Genomic DNA, 18,618 nt, shown 5'->3' on the forward strand with positions numbered 1-18,618 from the left:
TACTTTCGTGCCATCAAAAATATTTGCGGCACATTTGAAACTGGTAAACTTTTCCTTAATTACCGCGGGCTTGAAAAATTTTCAGACATGGTAAGCAATACACCACTTCGATGTAAGAGAGACGGAAAGACAGGAGAGTAATATTTTCCTTCCATCTCAACTTTTAGTGTCTGTGTTGTGGGCTTTCGGGATGAGGGTAAAATTTTGCCTTCCATCTCGCCTTAAGTGTCTGCGCCGTAGGTTTGCGGGGTCGTGAGAGTTCGCATAGTAAGCAAGGGATCAACCACCCAAGACTTCCCGATCCTAAATTTAGCTCCCCCTTGTTAAGGAAGGTGTGATACTGTTATAGTGTAAAGGTAATTCAGAATTACATATACATGGATATTTTTTGAATGGCGACTGAAGGCGTAAGCTCGGATTCAAACCTTTATATTAACTATGTATGCCTTATATCATAATTGTATTGCCTTTAAATGATGTAACGTATGCTAGTGCATATAGCTGTCAAAGAAAATAATTAATAATAATTATATGTAATTAAATATTTAAGAAAAACCACTAGCTAGAAAACTTGAGATTGAAATTTAAATCTCTGGTTGAAAACCACTACCCTATTCTACCCTACCGAACCTATTCTTTATTGTTATTAATCCAATAGAGATTTCTTCTACGCTGCCATTACTAGTGCTACTGGTAAAGTAAACAGTTAGTGTTAGAGAGTTTGGGCTAGAAGTATTATATCATGTATTTTACTTTAGTAGTGTTAGTTATAATCAGCACGCCGGAACTAAAAACTCCCTCTAAAGGAGTCTGTTAAGTCCTTTTCTACTTCCAGGGTACGATAACATACCATCAGAAGCGCTGAAACTCTAAAAGGTTTCATTATATACCTTATATTTCCAAAGTACCTCCTTCGAAATCATTTAATACCCGCACTGTGAAGCAACTAATAGAATACGTTCATGGGTACTAAAAAAGTCGTGGAGGTATTTTATAGTACCTTCAAAATACCTTTATTTTTAACAGTGTTCATTTTTTTCATCCACTGTGTAAAACCTGCTTAACCATTTTAGTATCATTCGGTATAAGGCTATCACACCTTTATGCATTTCCAACAATCGCATATGTAAAATGGCACCATAATCCGTGGAATGCTACGGTCCGTTATCAAATACGTCGGTACAAATTGAAGTCTCCTTTCCTGTTGGCCGTCGATGGTCCTTTGTAAACGCCCTTTTCTGTGTAAAGCCTTTAAATGGTGCCTTGCAAGGCTTCGCCTATGGCAAATGCCACAGTATAAACCCTTATTTCGGCGCAATTTTCACCACTCTTGTCACGTTCTCGGCTTTTCCGGCAAAGAAAGCCAGAAAAAGGCGCGAAATCCCGATGGAAAAGACGCCTCCCCCAATTATTTTCCCAAGAAAAAAAACCTAAGAGAAAAATCTTTCAAATCCCATGGGTTTTTTCTCGTTGACGCCCAAGGGTCAAATTTTTCATTACTTTATTTACCCATCGCTTAAGGACGTTAAAAGTGGGATCAAGTTATCAGTCTTTTCAAGACGTCAAATTGAAAACAAATCACCTTACTTCGTTCGCTTTCAATTTCTTCGCACGCCACCGACATTCAGTTATAGCGAGTGAACGGTGTACTTGAAAAATATATCCTTTACCGTCCTTTACTTTGAAAAGTACGATATTTATTGTGCTTTCTCATATTCAGGCCTTGAAGAGACCCGTGGCCGCGGCGTAATGTAGAATTCGTTCCACCGTAATGGAAGAGTCCCACGAGGGTTCCACAGTGTGTGAATCAAAGTGATCTAATCTGAGTGAGGCGAAGCAATCGCACTCGCACAGTATGTGAGAGGGAGTTTCTTCCTTCTCCCGGCACGACCTGCAGAGAGGGTCGTCAGCAAGGCCCATCAGATGGAGATGCCTATTGAGCCGACAGTGTCCGGTCAAAAGACCGGTGGCCAGCCTAATATCCCATCCGCTGAGCGCAATAAGGTCCCTAGCCTGAGACCAGCAGGGGCCATTGACAAACTGTTTCGTCTGTCTCTGGCCCTCCATCTTAAACCATAGCTGATTTTGAGTGACAGTTAACCTGCCAGGCATACTTCGTCTAGCGTACCCGTAGGGGATGGGGACGACCGGCGCCGGTTCCAAGAATTTTGCGTCCGCCCCACTTTTCGCAAATCTACCGGCGCGCTCATTGCCATGCTGTCCGCTATGCCCCGGCACCCAATACAACAGGACCCTGTTGCGGGACGCCAGTCGGCAAGCATATCAAGGCAGCTGCGCACCAGTTGAGAGGTAATCTCACACTGGTTCAGCGTTTTCAAGGCGGCCTGACTGTCAGAGTAAATTCTCACAGTCCGTCCGGTACACACTTTATTGATGCAGCAGTCCGTGCAATAACAGATCGCGGCAATTTCCACCTGGAACACACTTGCGTATGAGCCCAGACTCTCTCAGAAACCGTGTAGCGGTTCAGCTACTGAGCCTACACACTTACATAAATTCGGCTTACCGTTTAGGTTCCGGTCGATTGAGCTTATGACTTGGCCTATATCATAAAATATTTTGAGTCTCCTCACTTGAGGGCGCACTATTGCAGTCCTTGCGCGCCCCCTTGTGAGGATAGACCGAACTACTGAGATTTCTATATATAGTCAAAGCAATAGAGAGTTAGTTGGCTAATGAGCAGTGAGAGAGCTAGATAGTAGTCAGGTCAACTGACGTAGTCCAAGGGAATCGGTCGACACCCGTCAAGTTAATATCTGCTTTTCGGCGAGGTTGAGGGTTCGGTTACCACGACCCTCTAGTAGGTTTAGTGAGTTCTCGCGAGCTACGTATACTAGGCCCGCTTACTTCGAAGACCGTCACACATTCAACACAATATGGCTCTTCATACCTCGGTGAGTGTAATTCTTAATAAATAAGAAGAAACCCTATGGCGCTACCCCCAATTATGACTTGGCATTGTACATACTTCATAGATTAACTTTATTTAACATTACGTATTTATTTATCATTTTTGTAAAAACATTTATTACTAACAAATTAATAACCTGGACAATAAAAAGAATTCAAGCAATTAATTCCTATCTTGAGTTAATTATTTCACCTTGTAACCCGCTTTTTAGCCCAATCAGTTACAGGGGAGAAATAATTGGCGAGCTTGCCAGGACCTGTTAGTTTTTTTTTAATTTTAACATTATCTAATTTTTATATAGATGTCGCTAGGTGAAAGTCCCCACTTGTCAATGAAGTCACTGCGTGGATCTTGAAAATGTATAATCAAAAAATGTCCCCAGATACAAGGTAGGAAGACTGTTTAGGTCCCCACTTGTAAACCTGAAATCAGCTCAAAATTTAAGTGTTAAGCCTTTAATAGGTCCGATTACCTAAATTTCATTATAATAATCAATATTTAAACTATAGAATTAAAATATACATGAAATTAGAAAATGTGTGTTTAAAAGACCCCACTTGTCTGTTGAAATGACTGTGAAGGTCCCCACTTGTAAATTTATCGAGTGTGAAAAATGAAATTGAAATACCTGATGGAACCATATAGGCTTCGACACTAATACAAAATCTAATAATTTATACACAAATGTCCCCAGATATAAGGTTAGAAGACTGTTTAGGTCCCCACTTGTAAACCTGAAATCAGCTCAAAACTTGAAGTGTTAAGCTAGAAATAGGACTGATTACTTAAATTTCATTCTGATAATCAATATTATAACTATAAAATTAAAATATACATGAAAAGAGAAAATGTGTGTTTAAAAGACCCCACTTGTCGGTTGAAATGACTGTGAAGGTCCCCACTTGTAAATTTATCGTGTGAAAAATGAAGTTGAAATACCTGATGGAACCATATAGGCTTCGACACTAGTACAAAATCTAATAGTTCATACACAAATGTCCCCAGATATATTGTAGGAAGACGGTTTAGGTCCTCACTAGTAAACCTGAAATTAGCTCAAAACGTAAGTGTTAAGCTAGAAATAGGACTGATTACTTAAATTTCATTCTTATAATCAATATTTTAACTATAAAATTATAATATACATGAAATTTGAACATTTGTAATTAAAAGACCCCACTTGTCTGTTGAAATGACAGGGAAGGTCCCCACTTGTAAATTTATCGAATGTGAAAAATGAAATTGAAATATTTGATGGAACCATATAGGTTTTGACACTAATTCAAAATCTAATAATTTATACACAAATGTCCCCAGATATAAGGTAGGAAGACGGTTAAGGTCCCCACTTGTAAACCCGAATTTAGCTCAAAACGTAAGTGTTAAGCTAGAAATAGGATTGATTACTAAAATTTCATTCTGATAATCAAAATTTTAACTATAAAATTATAATATACATGAAATTTGAAAATGTGTGTTTAAAAGACCCCATTCGTCAGTGGAAATGACAGTGAAGGTCCCCACTTGTAAATTTATCGAGTGTGAAAAATGAAATTGAAATACTTGATGGAACCACATAGGCTTTGACACTAATTCAAAATCTAATAGTTCATACACAAATGTCCCCAGATGTAAGTTAGGAAGACGGTTTAGGTCCCCACTTGTAAACCTGAAATTAGCTCAAAACGTAAGTGCTAAGCTAGAAATAGGACTGATTACTTAAATTTCATTCTTATAATCAATATTTTAACTATAAAATTATAATATACATGAAATTTGAACATTTGTGTTTAAAAGACCCCACTTGTCTGTTGAAATGACAGGGAAGGTCCCTACTTGTAAATTTATCGAATGTGAAAAATGAAATTGCAATATTTGATGGAACCATATAGGCTTTGACACTAATTCAAAATCTAATAGTTCATACACAAATGTCCCCAGTTATAAGGTAGGAAGACGGTTTAGGTCCCCACTTGTAAACCTGAAATTAGCTCAAAACTTAAGTGTTTAGCTTGAAATAGGACTGATTACTTAAATTTCATTCTGATAATCAAAATTTTAACTATAAAATTATAATATACATGAAATTTGAAAATGTGTGTTTAAAAAAAATCATTTGATTAAAATCAAGTATTTATTTTTACTTTTAAAAAATGTGTTCTAAGATTCCAAGAAGTAGGTTAAGAAACTCGAGAAGAAACTTAACTAGAAAAGACCTAAAATTAAAAATAATCATGTTTTTGGTATATTTCAGTTTAAGGTTTTCCCAGAACTCCAGTTTGTCTTGCTGGAAAGGCTGGGAAATGAAATAGCGGTCAAGCTAGTCTTTCTATATAATCATTTGAATAGTAGCAATATCCCATAGCTGCTTAAATGTCATGATTATTTTGCTTTTGGTTAATTTTGACTCAAAAGTTTTCATGTTGGTAATTTACTATCTAGTAATTCAATAAAAATCAAAAAAATAAAATAAATCAATTAAAATCCAAAAAATCCGATTTAAATAAAAAAAAATCAACAACCCAGGCTGAAATAGAACGATGTATCTCTAAAGGGACCGGAAAACGCCCTATTCTTGTGCAAAACCAAAACCGAACGCTCTCTAGCATAGCATCAGGGGAAGGGATGGTGGCTGTGAATTTGAGAACAGTCAAGACAATTCGGTTTTTTTATGATTCTTCATAAACCTATTAAAAATTATTTAACGACAGTGGTCGTTCCTTTTTTATTTTTTAAAAAACAAACGTGCTATATTGAGGGGTCTTCCCCGTTTTCCGGTCCATTTAGAGATCCAGCGTTCATGGGCTGAAGAAGTCGCGCCCCGCTCTCGTGAAGAAAGACTTCCAAGAGAGGAGCTCGAGATTTCTAACAGGGCTGGGAAAAGGGGGAAAAACTAACCCCCCATCCATGGAGGTTAAAGAAGTTCTTACCCCAGCAGAGACGTACGCTTTACCAGCTATTGTAATTGTTATTTCTTACGATAATTTAATGGACTTCCGCGATTAATTAATTTTAAGTCATGTCAACGCAAACTCGTAGATATTTTAGCAACTGTTTAAAGCTTTATATTGTCATCATTATATTTAGCGATGGGGTAAATACTTCTATTATATCCCTTTGGATATGAAGGGAAAGTATATAAATTCCAATTCCATTTAGTTCAGCTCACGCATCAGGAGTTACTTTGGAATGCTTTAAACGAAAAAAATCCCTAGGTCTGAGTGTGTATTTCTGTTTGTATGTATCATCCGGGCCTGTAGTTGGATTCATCTTCTTTACGTCACATTCGACCAAGAGAGCAATCACACTCAACATGTACAGAACAATTAGACTGGCGAAAGCCGGAGCCAAAGTTTTCAGGTTAGAGGTCAAATTCTTGATGATTTGATCTTTGTTGCTTTCATTCTCAAGGCAAAAATTGGTCAACCATACGAATTCGCTACGAATATCATGACCAGTTTCCAGAAAAGTTTGCAATCTGTCAGTAATTAATTAACTATTTTAAGAGCTAATGAGTTAATTAGATTTTCATCAATTAGGGTATGTCTTAATTATATTTTATGTAACCATAAGGGTCTTGTTTTGGTACCTTTGAACGAATATTTCTCTGCCTTCCAATGATGCGTTTTGCGAAAATAGATAGGAGAAGGGTTGTTCCATGAAAATCTCCCCGTAGTTGACTGCCTCTAGCTGTTTATACCAGAAACAGTGACGTCGCATTACCGTAGAATAGGCTATAAACGCTACATTTTCGTTCGCTTTGAATACTTCCTTTTCATTAAACCCAGACTCTTTCAGTTTCATAACCCTTTCCAGATAATCGTCGTAAAAATCATGGAAAAATTTCTGGAAATGCATAATATTTATGATTCGACCTTATCTAAAGAAAAGTGTCAAAAGTGATCGGTGATCTGCATCGGAATTATTATTATTATTTGACTGTCTTAAGAATTTTTAATGGGCTTAAAACGTCTGAAAAGAAGAGATCATGTAGAAAGGGAAAACATAATAGTAGAGAGATGCTATAATATTGTGATTTACCAGCGGAATTAATATTTCTTCAAAGACATAGTGACATACTTTCATGTAGCGTTTAATGTGAAAATCATCTTGGACGAAGACCTTCATGTTGGGCTCCTTCATTAAGTCGTCGAGAGTATAGATTTTTGGGGATGATTGGTAAACGTGGTACGAATACACATTGGCTTTTGTTATTGACACAAATAACACGATTGCGATCCCCAGAGAACCTACGTGTTTCAATGTGAAATGACTTTCGTTTTAAGCAGAATATATTCAAGTCTAACATTATTCAAAAACGTTTAGGTAAAATGCAAACTCTTGCCTATTTGCTTTTTTCCAAGGGTTGTTCCCAATTGTGCTAGTTTCCAATACAAAATTTTGACAAGTAGAGCCCACAAGAGTAAAATGAGCAAAGCCTGATAATTATTTTCGGGTTTAATTTTACGGGTCAGGTTCATTATCAAAATTTTATACCCCATAAGCGGTACTGTTAAACATTCTGGTGACTTTAACATCTTCCTGTCGAAAGTATTTGACCAAAAACGTGTAATATGTGAATTGGATGGGTAGTCCCAGTTGATAACCAGTAATTTATGCTTTATTAATATGGATATCCCACCAATAGTTAGTTAAATCATATCTCAAGTCGGTATTCTGAAAAAAAGTAAACGCCTAGAGTTTAATTGGTCGGAAATGTGCCGAAGATTATTCAATATTCAAAAATAATATTTTTTTGTCCGTACTTCGTGAAAAACTCGTAAACTCTTTAAACTCTTTCCTTACAAAGAAATGAAATTAAAATTCGACTTTTACTTACGAGATTTCCAGCGTCAGGAATTAATTGAAGCTTATTACTGTAATTAATCGAAATTAAAATCAGGAAGCTTATTTAATTACTGCATGCATTTACGTTTTGAAATTGGTTAAAAATTCCGCTACAACAGAATAATATTTAGAAACAGGTTTGAAATTGAACTCGCCCGTATTTTCCATGACGAATGCCTGAAAACTGAAATTTTATCCTTGGAATATAAATGTCGTTATATAAATCACTTTCTCTAGTGTCTTGGAAGCGATCAATTTTTGCAAATGATAATTTTGAAACCTTACCTTATCCAGGGCCATTCTCAAGGTTACATTGGAAAATAACATATTGAATATAGTTGATTACGTTACGCGATAACGCCAAATTATTTGAGTAATATTGATATATTATATTACGTTATTTGATGTTCCCAGACAATTTGTTATTTAGCTTCGAAATTTGGCGAAAATGTGCGAGTTGTCATTTTCCACGGAGACGAGATCTGAAAATTTAATGTCATGGGAGTCTGTTTGTTTTTCGAAATGACGATGTCGATCGTTACTTGATTTTAAGGTGTGCCTACGTTTGCCAACTTTTGGCCAAGTGTATACTCTACAGTATGCTGTAGCGTATTGAGGCACAATGTCAAAAAGCGTTAGAATTATAATGACCATTATCAAGCGCGCACAAATACGTGAGAATGTAAACTGCTATCATAGAGGATATAAAGAAGAGGAATGGACAGTTGTTGTATTCAGTTATCGTAAAAGTTTTTGCAGCAAATTAAGGTACTTGGTTTCTTGGTGGTTACCTTGCTTTGTTTAAATATCACTCTCCACCCCCACATATATACAGTTAAGAAGGTGACATTTTCAACCACTAAAGACATGTATTGTACAGAGAAGGTATTGAACCCAAATAGAAAAATCGGAATTGAATAGTAAATATTTGGCGAGATATTCCCTTTTATATTGGTAAAGGCTAAAGTGACTACTCCTCTTCTTTATATCCTCTATGCGCTATTAAGGCTCTGATTTAGCAATCTAAGTAAAAGGATACTGGCACGCTATCTGACTCCATTTCCCCTCGAATGACACGGATAGTTCAACAAAATACAAGACAATTAGCGTTGATACATATTCGATCGACGCGACTAGAACAAGTTGGGAAACCAAAATAAACCTCTCCAAGTCGAGACGCAATTAAGGGGTTTTTCTTAAATAATTAAATACATATAATTGATATCCGTTATTTTATATCTAGTTGAATCGTTTTGACAAATTTTATTCCCTAAATCATTTTAAACATAGCTAATGATGACGTTTGAATTCAAGCGTATACCTCTATTACAATTTTTAAAAATTTAGAGTATTTATGGCGATTGATTCTCAATAAATTAGTAGGAAACCCGCAATTACGTGAAACTTTGGTGGAAGCACTGCCATTGGGAGACTAGGCGTTTCTTCTAACCCTAGCCGATCGCCTCGTATTTCTTAATCCTAACGATGGTAATGGGAAACGAAAAATTGCTTTCTGTGAACTCCGATTTGGGAACTGCGAAAGCGGTGACTGACACACACACCCTGACACGTCCAGTGTCATATCTCTCCGTCACGATATCGTCACTTGGAGATGTAAAAACATTTTATCGGCCCAGGACAATTTATCCAAGTTTCGTGAGTTTACTGGGGTCACCACCCGCCTATTTAAAAAAGCGCCCCCTCAGGTCTAAGAACTCTGGGATTTTCACCGTTCTCTGCATGGATTGTTTGTCATTAATCTTGCGGATGGTTTGATATTCCATTTGGGTTAGGAGAATATGCGAAACTTTGTTAAATTCTATGTAAATTGAGGTGCTCTGTCCCTATTCCGCGAGGTACATGTTTCAAACATCCCACCGGGGAATATAAACCAGTCTGGTCACATTTCCTAAAACTAGGGATCCACTTAACAGCATCATGAAAGGATTTTCAGCTTCAGTCACATTTAAGTTATTTACCATCGCTTTCAAGTACATTTTAGAGATATGATGTAACTGTTATTCCTTATGTTAGTCATTTCACAGTAATTTTTAATTGATATTTATTCATTTGACAACGTTTTCAAAAAGCTTTGATTAGACTAACGACACTTTTATCCGCTTTCTTAGTCATATTAGTTTGCTTTCAATTGAAAGTTTTCATTTCACAGCGTTTTCAAACGCATTTTAGTAAATTAACAACACTTTCGGCCACTTTTTGAACATTCAACTTCATTATCAGTTTTATTTTAGTAATATAATAACAATATCAAACACATTTAAGTCGAATAGCGGGACTTTTATTAGACTTTAAACAGAACTTAAACCTATTTTTTTGTTTTGCCAATACTTACAATTGTACTTTAGTCATTTCATGAACGTCTTACTGCTTTTAGTTCCTTTGAATGCGATTTAATACACATTTTAGTAATTTAACAACACTTTGATCTACCGTCTTAGTCATATTAGTTCGCTTTCAATTAGAGAGCTGCAAAATGAAAATATTAAACTCCAACTCCTTCCAACTCCAAGGCAATACGCAACAATGACTCCAATTCCTCCCAATGCCATAATCAAAAGTTTCAACTCCGCAGAACTCCGCCAAGCGAAATGTAAAACTCCTCCCAACTCCTTCCATGAAAAATAAAATTTCTTAAACTCCTCCCAATTCCTTCCATGAAAAATAAAATTTCTTAAACTCCTCCCAATTCCTTCCATGAAAATTAAAATTTCTTAAACTCCTAGCTTCGTCCATTAAAATCTTTCTAGTTTCTAGTCTTTGGAAGATTTATTCACTCTTTAGAATTGGAAAAATAGAAAGTTGTAGCTCATTAGTTTTCTTTCAAATTTGGCCTGAGATTGATATCACGAGTATAAAAATTATGATTTTCAAATAAGGAATAATATTTACTCATAAAATTCTTCTAGACATTAAAACTTAAGATTTGGGGAAAAAGGCGCTACGCGTTGTCGTTGAGTCATATTTTAGGCTTAGTTTCTTAAATTAGCTATTTAATTAAAATCGGACTGATTCGCTTCGCAAATGCTATTTTGAAGGACAAGACCATGAACTTCACGAATCAAGAAATATTAACACTAGAGTCCATTCTGTTATTAGTTGTGCCTGCCAATATTCCTACTGCCTTACTTTAATATGCCTCAAAGCTAGAAAGGAGACTCTTGTCAATGGGTTTAAGAGAAAAGGAAAGCGCCCGCGGCCCCACTGTGTGAGAGACTCACTGAGGGGACGTGTCACGGTGGGTAAAGGGTGAAAAAAGAATTTCGTACGAAGCTTCTGAAGACAAACAACGCTAAACTCCGCTATTCCAACTCCGTAGATTTCCATGTTTTAAGATAATTTTCCAATGCCTCCCAACTCCGCAATTATAATTATCATTATTCCCATTGCCTCCCAACTCCGCACACGAAAACTTCCACTGCCACCCAACTCCAATTTTATCTCAGAAAAACATTTCCAACTCCTGGAGTTCGCATCGCTTAAACGCGAAACCCAGCGGGTTTCGGAGTTCTTCCACGGAGTTGCAGCTCTCTAATTAAAATCCGTCATTTTATGCATAATATTAAAATCGTTAATTTAATTCACATATAGGCCTAGGTTTAATATTTCATTTGGACAGAAAGTTAGTAAGTGCAATCAGTACAAAAAGCACAATTGTAATTACAACAATGTTCGGTAATCATCGTCGATTCAATCAAATTCAAATCTTCCCAAAACATAATTTTTAGCCACATCGTATGATGTACATCTACGATGAGGCTCTTAGTTTGATCTGCCCTGTTGTTCTTGTAGTAGTAGTAGGGGTGTCACAGTAGCGCCTTTGGCAGTATAAAATTTTTCGATCGTCATTGAAGGGAAAGTGAAAGGGAGATAATTGTGGTGAAGTTGATATTTTTCGTTCGTCTACTTAAAAGGAAGGGAATTATGATAATTAGGTTAAGCCATATACTCCCCCTTAAAAATTACTCTCGCCCGTCGACAAAAGAGTTTCACGCTCCCCTATTTCAACATTCAAAGAAATCGAGGGAAAGTTTGAAAGCAAAAGCAAGTATTTTCTGACGTTTTTTTAGAATGGTCTTAAGGCACCGGGATATTACAATTATTTTGTGTTTTACCGAATTCTTTCCCTTTCAATCGCTTCTGGCCATAAGTTCATGTTAGACACTTATAAGATGCGAAATTTAAGAGTCGGCATAAGTCCATGTCATAAACTAAAGCTTTCTGTACGTGTAATAATCGAGCGTTAAGTACGTAATGTTAAAATTTATAGGAAGCGATAAGTGTGAATAGGAAGCGATAAGTGTGAATCGGCATAAGTCTAAGTTGTTAACTCATCGAGGGGATAATCACTAAAATTATCTGTTCTTCGATTCGCCGGAATATTACAATTACGGCATAAGTAAATTTATTAGGGTAAAAATTTTATCACTGTTTAGGGTAGAGCATCGACTCCATCAAGGGGCTATTCGCTGTGATTTTATGAATTGTAAATCATTTAAGAATTGTGAGATAGCGCTATTCACTCATCAGGGTAAGGTATAGAGGGGTTATCCACTCATTAGGGTAGGGTATAGAGGGGCTATTCACTCGTACGATGTGGCTACTATTACGAACCCTTGGGTCGTCTTGTTTCTTTGGTGGAGTGACACCATCTACCGATAGTTTCTCTAATTTGTATTTTATAATAGAGCTGTACTACCTTACCTATTATAACTTATTTCCCATTCAAAGAAGCCTTTAAATCTGCGGGCTGATCACATCACCGAAGAAAAATAAACTTCCCTTCTTGGGCAATGCCCTTTCCCTCCCCCACAAAAAACTCCCTTCTTTCGCACTGTCCCTTCCCAAAAAAAGAAGGTAAACATGCATCTCGAGCATGTTGCCTTCTTTAATTCTAAGAGGAAATTTTTTTCCCAAAAAAGAAGGCTCACCTCCCTTCTCGAGGGAGTACCTTCCGAATCTTAGAAGGGGGGTTCGGTGAAGTTGAAGCTCCTTCCCAGGCATTTTTTGATCTGGGGAGGCTAGTAGGAAGGGAATTGCGCCTTCTTCTACCCAAGCTTCTTTTCAAAGAAGGCGCCCTCTGCTTCTATATTGCCGCCCTCTCTTCTACGGAAAAGAGGGGTATAGAGGGCGCGGAGGCGCCCTCTAAGGAAGACTCTTCTGAAGATTCCCACCACTGCTTGTCAGTCGTTGGTTCCAGTTCCCTGATGGTTTTCACTATTGCTGGGTCGACTTGTAAGCCGTCGTGAGTGACGACGTTTCCTAGGTACGTTATGCGTGGCACCGCTAGTTGTACTTTCTCTGAGTTAAACTTTAGGCCGCATTTTCTTGCTTGCTCCAAGACTTGATATAATGCCTTCATGTGATCTGATTCGTCTTTTCCGTAGATAAGGAAATCATCTGTGGCAATCTGTTTGTTTTTTATTCCCGCAAACGTTTCATTCATCACGCGCTGGCAGTATTCTGAAGCCGTTGCGACACCGAATGGTAGTCGAGTAAAGCGGTATTTTCCGAACGGAGTTGCGAATGTGCAGAGGTAGGACCTGGCCGTTGTGAGTACTATGTGCCAGAATGCGCACATTGCATCCAGTACTGTGAATAGTTTCGCTTCCGCTAGTTCCGCAAATATCTCCATGGCTGTTGGCATAGGATAGTTGTCCCGCTTTAATGCCTTGTTTAAATTGCGGGGATCAATGCAGATTCTGAGTTCTGGTTCTTTGGCTGTCCCTTCTTTTTGGGGTTTAAGGACCACTACCATTGGGTGTGCACTCAGTTGGCTCTTTCACTTGGACGATGATTCCGTCTTTTTCCATTTCGTGTAGTTTCTTCTGTACATGGTGTTTTAGGTGAATCGGGATTTTCCGTGCGAGCACTGATGTGGGAGTTGCTCCCGGCTTCAGCTGCATATGGTACTGTCCTGGTAAATTCCCTATCGAGTCGAAGACATCCGCGTATTGTGCGTTGTGCCATCAACGCTTGTGGTGTTAGGTTTTGAAGGTGTTGGGGCATATCTTCTGTGTCTATCATTCTTATCTCCTTTGCTTTGTGCAGGAGATGGCTTCCTAGTCGTGCGATTAGACCAAGTTACTGGGCATTGTTACCTCCTATGATTGGTGTGCGATACGTGGGGGTAATGTAGAAAGTAGTTTTTAGTTTCGCTATGGTGGAGGAGCAAGCAAGTTCAGTTGTACCCAATATGTCCACGTTATGACCTGAGTAGGCCTTTATTATGTGCATTGCCGGTTGTATGGGTGGTGGATGTGTTAAGGATTCGTATATCTGCTTAGGCAGCACATTGACTTGAGAACCCGTGTCAATTTTGAAGGTTACCGTTGTATCTTCGATCTGTAGAACGGTTTTCCATGTGTCAGATTGTTCCCGGCGACCTAATATTTCCGGCATGGTCGCGAATAATGTAAGGGAATTTAGGTGGAGATGATCTTCGTCATATTCTTGTGGTTTGTCCCATTGATTTGGCAATTGCTGGTATTCCTCGTGTGCTGGTATACTTCTGTATTCTTGCGGCGTATATGCTTCCAGTTCATCTACCGCGCGACACACCGTGGCCCAATGGTTTGCTTTCCCACATGTACGGCAAGTAGTGCCTTGAGCAGGGCATGATCTTGGCTGATGTTCCAAACCGCACCGTGGGCACCTGTTTCGGTAGCTTGCATTATGGTTGGACCTTGGGCCCTGGGATTCTGCCCGTGTGCGTGATCTGTGTTGTGGTTGGCGCCCCTGATAGGTGGCACTGAATGATCGTCTGCGAAAGCTGGAATGGCCTTGTCTGTGAAATGGTCTTCCCCTTTTGTCTATGGGTATCGTGGTTTTATGTGAAGATTGCGTCAAGTTGTGTGTTATGGTGATCGTCGTGGCTGGCGTACGTTGATTTTGTGGGATTGATTGCTTGTGATTGTATTAGGGATGTCTCTTCAGCCTGGGCGATGGCAATGGCCTCCGCCAGTGTTGGTTCGTCAATCTTGAATAGTCTTCTTTGTACTTCCGAATTGTTTTTGCCGATTAATATTTGTGTTGCAATGAGGGAATCTTTTAGGTCCTTTAGGCCTGCGTTTGCTGCCGTTGTTTGTAATTGGAGGAGGTAGGAGTCAAACGGTTGCTGAGGTGCTTGTCGGCTTGTGAATAATTAAATCTGGCCATGCTTTTGCTCTGGTACGGTTTGTAATAGGCGTCGAATGCATCATATATCATGGCCAGTGTTCTATTCTCTGCAGTAACTTCACTGAGAAAAATATGTTCAGTGAAAAAAACAGAAAACTTCTGGCAGCACGTGATGCCAGAAAATATCAGTAAAAATAACAGCAACTACGGTTTTCTCGATTTTCAGAACGGTTCTGTAAAAATTATAGGTTATTCGTTTTTCTCCAAAACAGAAGTTTTTATGTCAATTTTACAAGTTAAAACTGTAACCATATTCTGTAGTTTTTACAGAAATAACTATGAATGCAACAGTTTTGATCTGTATTGAAAATCTGTAATTCTTACAGAAAAACTGTTTTGATCTGAAATAATGGTCTGTGGTTTATACAGAAATAACTGTGTGGATCGGTTTTGAAAATCTGCATTATTTACAGATATAACTGTTTTTATGTGGAATTAAGTACTGTGGTTTTTACAGAAATAACTGTATAGATCTAAAACTAATGTCTGTGGTTTTTTCAGAAATAACTGTATATGTCAGCTTTTAAAATGTGTAATAATTACAGAAACCCGTGTAAAGTCCATCGTTTTATTGGTGTTAAAAATCTGATGATTTTACAGAAACATTTGTATATTACTTTTTTGGGGTGCGTTCAATATCAGTACTTTAAACAGATGATATGATATATTTAACAGAATTATTCAGTGTTGAACCTGTAAATTTCACAGAAATGTCAGATCAAAATCACTGTTTTGCACGTTAACTCAATTTGCATCATTCAATGCAAGATTAATGTCTCCAATATTTGCAGAAACATTGTTTTTATTACTTGTAGGGCTATAAAATTCAAAAATTTTATCTAAGAACATTACACCCAAAGAATTAAAGACATACCGATTGTAGCCTGATTATATCCTGTGATGTGGGAACTTATTCATTGATTCCGTGAATTTCGGTAAAAGTCATTTTTGAAAACGAGTTCCCTTTGATAACGATTCATTATTTTATAAATTAAATTTTTTTTAATATATGCAAAATTTTAATAAAAGTAAAGGCCAAACCTTTAAAAATTACAATGACTTTAAAATCCTTCAAAGCCAGCCAAACTCGAAAATATTTTTTAATCAAAAACATAATTTTTGGACTTACACCCTTTGCGATTTTCTGGGTTAATCTTCGCGGTGCATCTAAAGGAAAAATAATTAAATGATTAATATTAAATTAACAACAGCTTTTAACTACAAACTCTGAGTGCCAAAAAAGAGAAATCTTGCAGAAAAACAGGTTTTCAATGTGAGATTTTTGGTTTTCTACCTTTTTAAAAACTATATTAACATGGATTTCAATACACAATAAGGGAAAAATATGAAAAAGACGATTTTATACCTTTGGATTAATTCCTTATCTGTGCTCGCTTTTTCTGGATACTCGATATTTAAAACGAAATACAATCCAAAGAACGGTAAAATTCTCGTTGTTAGGTGTAATCATTCACGACATTTTGAAGACGGACAAAAAATTTTGGTTTCAGCTTCCTAGACTTTCACTTGACCTGTTCTGAAGGCAATAATGGCTGATATTTTTTAAGCGGCATTTGAATTTCCGTAAAAAGTAAAGAAAAACCTATCTGGCCAAGGGGTTGCAATATTAGGGTCTATTTTAATATAAACAATGCAAATATGTATAGCTTACTTGTTTAGTTGGCACTCGTTATGACGCAATAATCAAGGTGGTATTTCTATATTAATCATAGTCTGTAAACAAACATAAACATAAATTTGCGTTTTGGTTCTATAATAAATTCAATATATAAATGATCTAGGCTTTATCTCCTTATTTTTAAAGAAAAACTGTTTAATTAACTCCAAAGATAAGTAACCGATTTATGGATTTTCAATTGTCTTCTATTAAAAATAAACAGCAAAATTCACCTTTTATAACTAGATCATTTATCATACAGAATGCTGAAATGTATTTAACTTACTTGTTCAAATTGTGGAATCTCACTTAATGGGCGCTGGTAAACGAGGTAATATAATACTCAGTAAGTCGCGTTTCATTTCTGGCTCTAAGAACCACACCTGCATTACCCGCGTGGAGACCGTAGATATCGAACCTGTCCAAAAAAACCCGAACTCGACCGCGCACAATGGAAACTTTCTAGCCCAGAGGGAAGTGACAAAAAAGGGTTAAAGTCTCTCTCTTGACCCAGCGGAGCCTCCTAGTTTTTTCCAAAGAATTTCCCCCTCCTGGGGTTGCGGTTATTTTCCATTCTAAAGGTGGGGGCCGGTGAACTCTCTCTCGAATCCACGTGCACTCGTTTTTTAGCATTATTAAGTTCTTACACTTTATCTCTCGGGACCAAATGAGCTAATATAAAAATTCACTAATTTGTAGAATATTTACTAAATCTTATAGAAAATGCACTCTAAATATAAACATCTCATGAACCAAAAATGTATAGTCTAGTCCCCTACACGATGAGTTAAAAAATTAAATTGACTAAAAAAAGATGCATTTTTCACCTGTTACTTCAATTATATGCATTGATTTGCATCTCGTCGAAACTTTGGGTTTAGACTATATATTTAAAAGCTATACCCGTTCACAAAGCTATATTTATTACACATAAACCGACAAGGTGGAATTTGAAGATTTGCAACTCGAAAATTATATATTAGTTAAACCATAAATGATAGGAGCTATTTTAAAATTAGGTCTAGTATTTTTACTGTCAAACAGAGGTCGATTATTTTTGAGTTCACCATTGGTTAAAGAAGTGGGAGCAATTAAAAATTACAGAAAATAGTCTGTCAAAATTAATGTAGAAATTATGGGTTTACCTGTAGTTTTTCCAAAATAGATACCGTAAAATTTGGGGGAAAAAGTGAATGAAACATTAAAGAATCAAATCTTTTAGTTTTTGCAGTTTTGAACATTATTAAAGGTTTCCGGTAACACACGTATCTGAAAATTATACATAGAACATACTTTGCTTGTTTAATCGCCAATAAACTGTAGTTTTCACAGTTTGCTAGTAACGTTAACAAAGTAATGGTAGCACAATATCTGTAAAATTTACAAACGGCATCTGTTTTACCAATCAAATACGCAAATCTGTCATATTCACAATTTCGGACTAAAACTAACAGATAATACCATGAAGGTACAGAAAATATCTGCAATACCTCCAAAACAGTCATTCTGTGTAATTTTTTTCCAAAATTTACAGAATGCATCTGTTTTACCAATCAAATAAGTAAAGCTGTATTTTTCACAGATACTTCTATAAAATATTTTTTGTAAAATATACAGTAAATGCCTGCAATGCCTATCGAGCAGTCACCCTGTAAAACATTTCTGTGGAATTCACCGATCAAAACTGAGGATCCAAAATTACAGAAACGAATGTGTAATTTTTACAGTTAGAATTAGAAATACCAGTTCAATCAGTGAAATATACAGATGTTTTCCGTAAAATAGTAGAAACGATTTTACTGTGTTTCTATTTCTGCAGAAAAACTCCGTTAATATTTTTTACATTTCAATATTGTAAAATACTTCTGTTCAAACTACAGAAATTTCTCTCAGTGTTGAAAGGGGAGTGTTTTATATATCGTGTAGCCTTCCATACCAATGACGTGTAGAAATACGTTGCGTT

The 18,618-nt window shown here is 36.9% G+C and overlaps 2 long non-coding RNA genes across 5 annotated transcripts; both read right to left on the reverse strand.

Moving 5' to 3' along the window:
* Nucleotides 1-15,531: 15,531 nt before the first annotated feature.
* LOC149696377 (uncharacterized) lies at nt 15,532-16,512 on the reverse strand. 3 transcript variants are annotated; one of them, XR_016382422.1, is made up of 4 exons: nt 16,344-16,512; nt 16,019-16,267; nt 15,852-15,940; nt 15,532-15,794 (listed from the first exon to the last, which is right to left on the reverse strand). It is a non-coding gene; the product is annotated as an uncharacterized LOC149696377 (long non-coding RNA). The 3 variants fall into 3 exon arrangements; XR_016382421.1 differs by having other exon boundaries at nt 16,019-16,271; XR_016382420.1 differs by having other exon boundaries at nt 16,019-16,282.
* A 5-nt stretch (nt 16,513-16,517) lies between these two features.
* Nucleotides 16,518-17,428, reverse strand: LOC149696378 (uncharacterized). Of its 2 annotated transcripts, none has more exons than XR_016382423.1 (3): nt 16,942-17,428; nt 16,650-16,711; nt 16,518-16,584 (listed from the first exon to the last, which is right to left on the reverse strand). It is a non-coding gene; the product is annotated as an uncharacterized LOC149696378 (long non-coding RNA). The 2 variants fall into 2 exon arrangements; XR_016382424.1 differs by having other exon boundaries at nt 16,520-16,580.
* Nucleotides 17,429-18,618: the final 1,190 nt, after the last annotated feature.

This window comes from Phalangium opilio, unplaced genomic scaffold (genome assembly GCF_054372755.1).
Source record: "Phalangium opilio isolate 3A_F unplaced genomic scaffold, DU_Popi_V2 ptg000021l_1, whole genome shotgun sequence".
NCBI lineage: Eukaryota > Metazoa > Arthropoda > Arachnida > Opiliones > Phalangiidae > Phalangium > Phalangium opilio.